Raw genomic sequence first — 7,583 nt, 5'->3', positions numbered from 1 at the left:
GATTCAAGTCGATGGAGTCTGTTTTGTGCTGCAATTAAAACCTTAAATTATATTTGATGAGTCTTCTTGATTCCCATTATTTTAAGGAGAACTGAATGCCACTAATATCGAGAAATTTCTGGAAACTAATCAAGATTCCACAGCAAAAGTATCTGCTCATGTTATGGGATGCACTTTAAGTAGACACACATGTTTCCTTGACATTTTCCGGAAATAAATCTTGAGATTTCTCTGCTCAGACAACAATTTGTCTATAGGTGAATCGCACAGCAATAATTTAAAGCATTTTCTTCGCATGTATGACCTTCAGCAGATCTGTTCTCTTTTTGTTGCTGTCCTTTTTGTCTGTGGCAACCACAAAAGATCTGTGGTACGATCTTGATATGGACACAAGCCAGCCCTCAACCGTCACCTTTGGCACCCAAAACCATTTGTTGTTGTTGTTGTTGTTGCCTCCTCTAATGCCGTAAGTAGTAAATTTCTAATTCAGACAGCGATCCTTTCGATGGGTTCTTTTTCTTCTAGCATACAGATACATATGTATCTCGTAGATACAATTGTATATACTCATTTACTTTTGTGTATTTTGTGTTCGTCTCGGTGCTGTTTTGGTTCTGTTTGGTTCTGTTTGGTTCTGTGTTCTGTGCTCTGTTTTGTCAACTTGTCGTATCTTTTTTTGTTTCTGACTCAATTGGTGGTATCGCTTAGATTTGCTTGTTTCCAAAACTGATAAGCGCATTTTGTACTTCTCATTTCTATTGCTGTTGTTGTTGTTGTTGTTCTTGTTGTTGTTCTTGTTGCTGTTTGTTTGCGTTGTGTTATGTTGTTTTGTGGCCGAAATGCACTGAGCAAAATTAATGTGTTTATTTCTGTCTGATTATGCTTTTCATTTGTATTTCTATTGTACTTTTCTTAAGACTTGAAGTGATTTATTTTTAAGCGTTTCATCTTTGGTGAGTTGCTCAACTTTTGCTCAAAATAAATCTTTAAAACTTGCTAGAGGCTAGTAGATATAGATATAGATATTGATATAGATATAGATATAGATATAGATATAGATATAGATATAGATATAGATATTGATATAGATATAGATATAGATATAGATAGAAACCTGTCTTAAGCTCGGAAAAGAGACAGATCAGAAACATTATTGAATAAGGCATAGTAAATGTAACTTAACCAAATAATATAATAGTAATAATCATAATAATAATCATAATAATAATTATAATAATAATTATAATAATCATAACAGTCATAATAATAATAATAATAATATTAATAATAAGAATAACAAAGCATGATTAATATAAAAATAATAATCTTTAATATATTGTGTATTCATATGAATATAATATATTCATATTTATATATAAATATATATATATATATATATATATATATATATAAATCCAATTTAAGGCCTAATCTTATTATATAGAAAGGAACAAAAGTCTGATCTATGGACTTATGATATGCGCTTAAATCTTGCCCAGATTAAATTCAAGTGTAAAAACGGTAATAAGCTGCTTATGCACAATTATGTTGAATGCACCGCTTCTCTCAGTGTATGTATGTTTATTACACAAATATGTATGTGTGTGTGTGTGTGTGTGTGTGATGTGTGTTTGTTTGATTGCTGTTGTTGTAGTTGTTGCCAACGGTGCTGTGGCTGTGAAAACAATGACGACTGTTGCGAGGCAGGAAAGCGGAAATGCGAACTGGGCGAAGAGAGCAACAACAACAAGAACAACAACAACAACAAAGTCAACAGTAATTGTAGCGTTCCAAGGTTTTCACAATGTGAATGATATGTGTACACACACACACATACACACATATATATATATATACATACTTATAGATGTATGTGTATTTATACCTGGGCTGGCAACAATGCGACGACAACTTTTCATTGCAATAACAAAAGAAGTAGCAACAACAACAACAACAGCAACAGCAACAACATCAACACTAATGAACAGCGAAGGTTTCATAAGTCGCAGCAGCAACAACAACAACAACAACAACAACAACAACAACAGCAACAACAACGACAATGAAGTGCTTAAAACAACAACTGCAATAAAAGAAAACGACTGCAAACCAATTGTGAGTCATTTGCCAGCTCTTCTCTCTTGCCATCTCTCTCTCTCTCACTCTCGCTCTCTCTCTCTCTCTGTTTAGCTGCCTCAATGTGGCTACAACTGCATGAGCTAAACAATAACAACAAATAGCCACATGTGCAAAATTTTGAGCATAGAAACAAAAGATAAAGCCAGCAAACAAGTGTAGCAAAAAACAACAGCAGCAAAAAAACAAAACAAAAAACGAAGACGAGCAAGAAGTTGCAGCAGTAGCAGAAGGCCCAAAAGGCTGCCACACACACACACAGAGAGGAGCACACATTGTAATCCCCTTGGCGGCCAGTTGGTAAATTGGAAAATGTATCTTACAGATATGAAATGTAACGGCTGCTGCGGTCGGCAATTATTGTACAAGTGAACAACCGCAATAAAAATGCAAATTTTCGTGGTTTTAAATGGCTGTTTATCTCTGTTGTAACGCACCGCCTAAAACCGCGCACCACCCAACACAGCACCCCCTGCCAGCCAGCCAGCCAGCTAGCCAGCCAGCAAGCAAGCAACCAACCAAGCCACCCATCTAAAAACAAGGCAACAAACTGGCTACATCTGCAGATAGCGATAAGTTGGCTGAGGTGGCCAGAGCAAATTAAATAAAGCAGCGCATTTACAAAAGTATCTTAAAGATACGCAAGAAGATACATACGTAAAAAGATACATTTGTTTTTGTTTCCCAAATAAATATGGGTTTATCATTTTAATTATTATGTATTCTATATATAGTATATACAGTATATACATACATATATCTCACATAATCGTCAGCATATAATATATATAAATAAATATTACCTTTTTTCTGTGCCACTAAATACATATGCAGATACATTTAACTGAAAAGCGACAACTGATATGGCATATCTAAAATGATGAATTCGTTTAAATAACAAACAAAGCAATTTGTTTATATAATAAACAAATACAGGCAAAGTATGCTTATAGCTTATAGCACGATAAGTTTTCGCCGATATTTGTTTATTATTTTTCAAAAAAAAAAATCTCAAAAAATGAGCTTGTTTACAAAATGTTTTAACTATCAAGGGAACCATAAATCAATGGGGCTCATAAGTAAATGTTCGATATCACAATTGAATGTCAAATTAAAAGCAAAAAAAATAGCAAAATGTATATATATATATATATATAGATATGTATATTTATAATACACACTGGGGAAATCATGTATTTATCATTTGTTGCAGTTGTTATAAGCCAACATTAAACTCCCAAAAGGGAAATTGAATATTTTCTTTGTTTAATGCTCGCCTTAGAAAACATTTTCATATGATTATCCGCCACAAGGGTCAAAGACTATTTAATTACCTAATTACTTATAGTATTTGAAATGATAAGCCAAATGAATCAAGTCAATTGAATGATGGAAAATGAATACTGTTTGATATTAAAAAAAGTCTTTGTTCTTTGTTTGCTGAGCTGCAAGCCAAAAGTATCTATGAGAAATTGGGTATATGTATCTGATAACAATTGCGACAATTGAATTGCATATATAAATTGAATAAACTATTATGAAAAGTTTGCTGAGTTGCAAGACAACAATATCTATAATAAGTAAATCTTAAAGATGTCTTTTATTTTACATTTTCCTAGTTGCAAGACGAAAATATCTATAATAAACTAAGTAGATCTATTACTAATAATATCTAAAATAAATTAGGTATATGTATGGCAGCAATATCTATAATAAATTAGGTATATGTTTTATGTTGCATATGTATATAATATTCCATTCTGAAAACTTTCACATGAGACACTCGCATGACTTTGACCCGTGCAATGCCGCAGCTACAGGTTGAGCCACTGAACCACGCAGTCATCATTCATGGACAGAACCACTCGCTCACTCAGTTAGTCAATCAGTCAATCAGTCAATCGTTCAGTCAGCCAGTCAGCCAGTCATTCAGTTGGTTGGCAACTTAGAAGCAACCGCAGCGATGACTTCGCAATGTGAAATTCGTTCAAGTGGTCTTTTCTGTATTGTTGTTGTTGTTGTTGCTTTAGATGTTGTTGTTGTTGTTGTTGTTCATGTTTCATGCTCTATGTTCCATGCGAGTTGCTTGGCCAACGCAGCGCATTAGTCATCATTGCAATCATCATTAACATCGGCTCCGAACAACATTATCATCATCATCATCATTTATTGCGGTTGCATTTTTAATTTTGTGTAATTTTCATTTCAGCTGTGTTAAGTGTTAAAGTTGTTACTGCTGTCATTGTTGCTATTGTTGCTGTTGTTGCTGTTGTTGCTATTGTGGCAGTTGTCGTTGTTGTTGTTGTTGTTGTTCTTATGGCTAGTCTTCAACCTGTTGTCGTTTATCGTGTACTTGACAGCCATCGAAAGGGCAAGCAAACACATTTCGCAAAGCTCATTAAGTTTGCTGTTTTTTTTTCCTCAGCTACCCTCGACTCGGGTTGAACCAGACGGGTGTGCCAAGTGGCAGACTACATTCTACACATTTTTTTGGAGTTCTCTTATATGTGCAGAATTTAATTACACTCCAAGTTATGAATATATATCAAATGAAATGTTGAAAGATTTTTGCATTCAACCAGATTGCATTTGCATTTTTGTAGAGCATTTGCAAGTCGTAAATTGATTTGGAAAAGTAGTGCAACAGTTTTTGGTTTGTTTCGTTTAATTTCTGGTTGTTTTTGTACCCCCCTCGACGAATAGGCAGGCACCCATAGTGATTGGCTAGGCCCCAACGACCCGACTCTGTGCTAAATTTCGTAATCGAAAGTTGTTTTGATGGCTCAGTGTTGTGAGCAGCGCTTAGTCAAAGGTATTAAGTAATACTTGGACGTACAGGGTATATATATATATATATAGATATATATCTATGTGTGTGTGTGTGTGTGTGTTTTTTGATGTACATGCAAATGCGGCCCAGTTGGACTGGAATCGAATTCGCTGTTGAACTCAAGCCAAATAAACATTTGCCCAAGTTGCCGGATTAGTCATCAGGTAAATATATATTCAGCACTGCTCAAATACATAACAGAACTGAACGCACACAAACACACACATCGGATCATTTCTATTTGTTGAGCTATCTTTACCCTCGCAAGTCACATCAAACACAGATCTTGGCTAGAAGAAAGTACTCGGACTTAGTCATCCGTTTAAGTAACTAAAAAATAATATATATATATATATATATATTATATTTAATAACTAAAAGTCTCTTTATGAGTACCTAAAATCTTGCGGTTATGCGAATTTTTGGAGATAGATAACATGATGCCTAAGCACTTAACTGAACCCATTAAATGTTTATAGTTCTGTATAAAAAAAATAGCTAACAAGAAATTGAAAGTAAAATATATTATTTAGATATTTATAAGTAACCAAACTAAACTAAATTAAAATTTAAGAAGTTGAGGTATTAGTTAATTATTAGTATTAGTAAATATATATATAACCTAACCAACTCCATACCAATCTTAAATTTGAATAAATAATAATACGAATGATGAAATAATTTCTTCTTAGTTATAATGAAATCTGTGTTCCTTATCCGATTAACAATAAGTCTGTGTATCGATCGAAAAGCTACAATTGTATATTTTATTGCTATCGTATATCGATAATTCGATAGTTATCGATTAAATATATTAAGCTTGATCTGCGTATGCTAAATAAGAACTGACAATCCAATCAAATTTAATCTCTAGCTCTAATAAATTCTTATAATATATATATGAACGGGTCTATTGATGCTGATCAAGAATATATATACTTTATAGGGTCTGATTTCTTCTGTCTGTTACATACGCTTGCACGACTCGATTAAACCCATTTATTCCCATTTTCAAGGGTAACTTTTCTATTACATTATCTAGCGTTTAGATAAAAACAAACAGAGACGAGTGTGCTAAAAAGAAAACTCACAAAAAACTGATACGGCAAACAATACTTATTAGCTGACTCGGAACTATATTGACCAAGTTAGAAGTCACTCGCCAGTCACATGGTGCACTGCCAGACTGTTGCATCGTTAATTGATATGCAACGTTCCAAACTAGTTCAGTTTTTTTGTTGTTTTTTTTTTTTTTGTGTTTGCTTTGATGGTTCTTGAGTGCAACTGTCACGTGTTATCAGTGATTCAGAGTGGTTCTTGTGGTTGGTTTTTGCGTGATGCAACCGTGGCAACTGTTCAACTTTGTACCCCATCGCGTTACTTTGGCTTTACAATGCTTTTTGTTGTTGTTGCCTTACAGGTACTGGCCAACTCAAGGCCGTTTGAATGTCTGACGCTGTTTTGACCAACTACTCAGTGGCCTGATAAGAATTGTTGGTTTTTTTGTTTTTGTTTTTGTTTTTTGGGAAACAGCATTGAAAAACATTCAACCTTATCTGTTTGCTTGTTTTTCGTTCTATTTTTTTGTTGGTTGTTGTTTTTGTGTGTGTCTAGTTAGTTATTTGGTCAGCTTGCGGTATCAGTTTATGGCCGGAGCCGTCGATCTTCAAACAGCCGTCTATCCCTGGCAGACTGTCGGTCTTTTTGTGATTGCACAACATGACAATACCCCTTGGCACTTGTCTCCGTCTGTGTTGTATCGACTATACAGTTAAGCCCATATAAAATCAATAACAAATGAATAAAATGCACATTGAACCCAATTTCTAAGCTTAAACTGACTATAAAAAAATGTATTTAAAAAACAATGAAAAAAGTGTAGAGTATTTGCATAGTCAAGCGGAGCCGGAACCGATTTGAACCGGTTTATGGTGTGTGCAAAATTTGTAAACAACTGTTTCAGATTGAGCTGATTGTTGTCGATTTGGTTTTCGTGCGAAAGACTTTAACGAGGCCCATAAAATATGATTCCACTGATCAAAGTAAACATATATATGTATATATACATATATCATATATATATACATATATCAGGTAGTCATTTGATTAGTTAATTCATTCAAAGATCAATAAATAATGTCAGATTGAGTTTGTTTGATTTGTGTTGTTTCTGCCGCGAAATTCAATGTGAGTCAGTTTGAAAAGATAACATTTCAATTTCAACAGTTAATCAGCTAATCAGTTGAGTATTTCTGAATAAATATTTGGAATTTAGTGTTAGCATTATTTTTTTTTCAATTTACTGCCGAGAATTGCACACAATTTTCAAGCACATATCTGTCATAAAGTTTATGTGCAGTTTATGCAATTTTATTTTTATGTCTGTCGGCAACCTCGAATAAAAAGTATTGCAATCTTGAGCTGCCAGACTTGTGGCCCGTTCAGTTTGACCCTGGTGCACAACAGACCCAACCGCCACTTGCAACTAGCTACATGTGGGTGGAGCTGCCACAGCCCATAAAACTCGACAGAAGCAGCAGCAGCAACAGCAACAGCAACAACAACAACAATAAACAGTTCGCTCCCATTGTCGCCTGTCAGGCTAAATCGCCTCAAA

The sequence above is a fragment of the Drosophila grimshawi genome, unplaced genomic scaffold (assembly GCF_018153295.1).
Source record: "Drosophila grimshawi isolate 15287-2541.00 unplaced genomic scaffold, ASM1815329v1 contig_44, whole genome shotgun sequence".
Taxonomy (NCBI): Eukaryota; Metazoa; Arthropoda; class Insecta; order Diptera; family Drosophilidae; genus Drosophila; species Drosophila grimshawi.
This window is presented reverse-complemented; position numbering follows the sequence as displayed.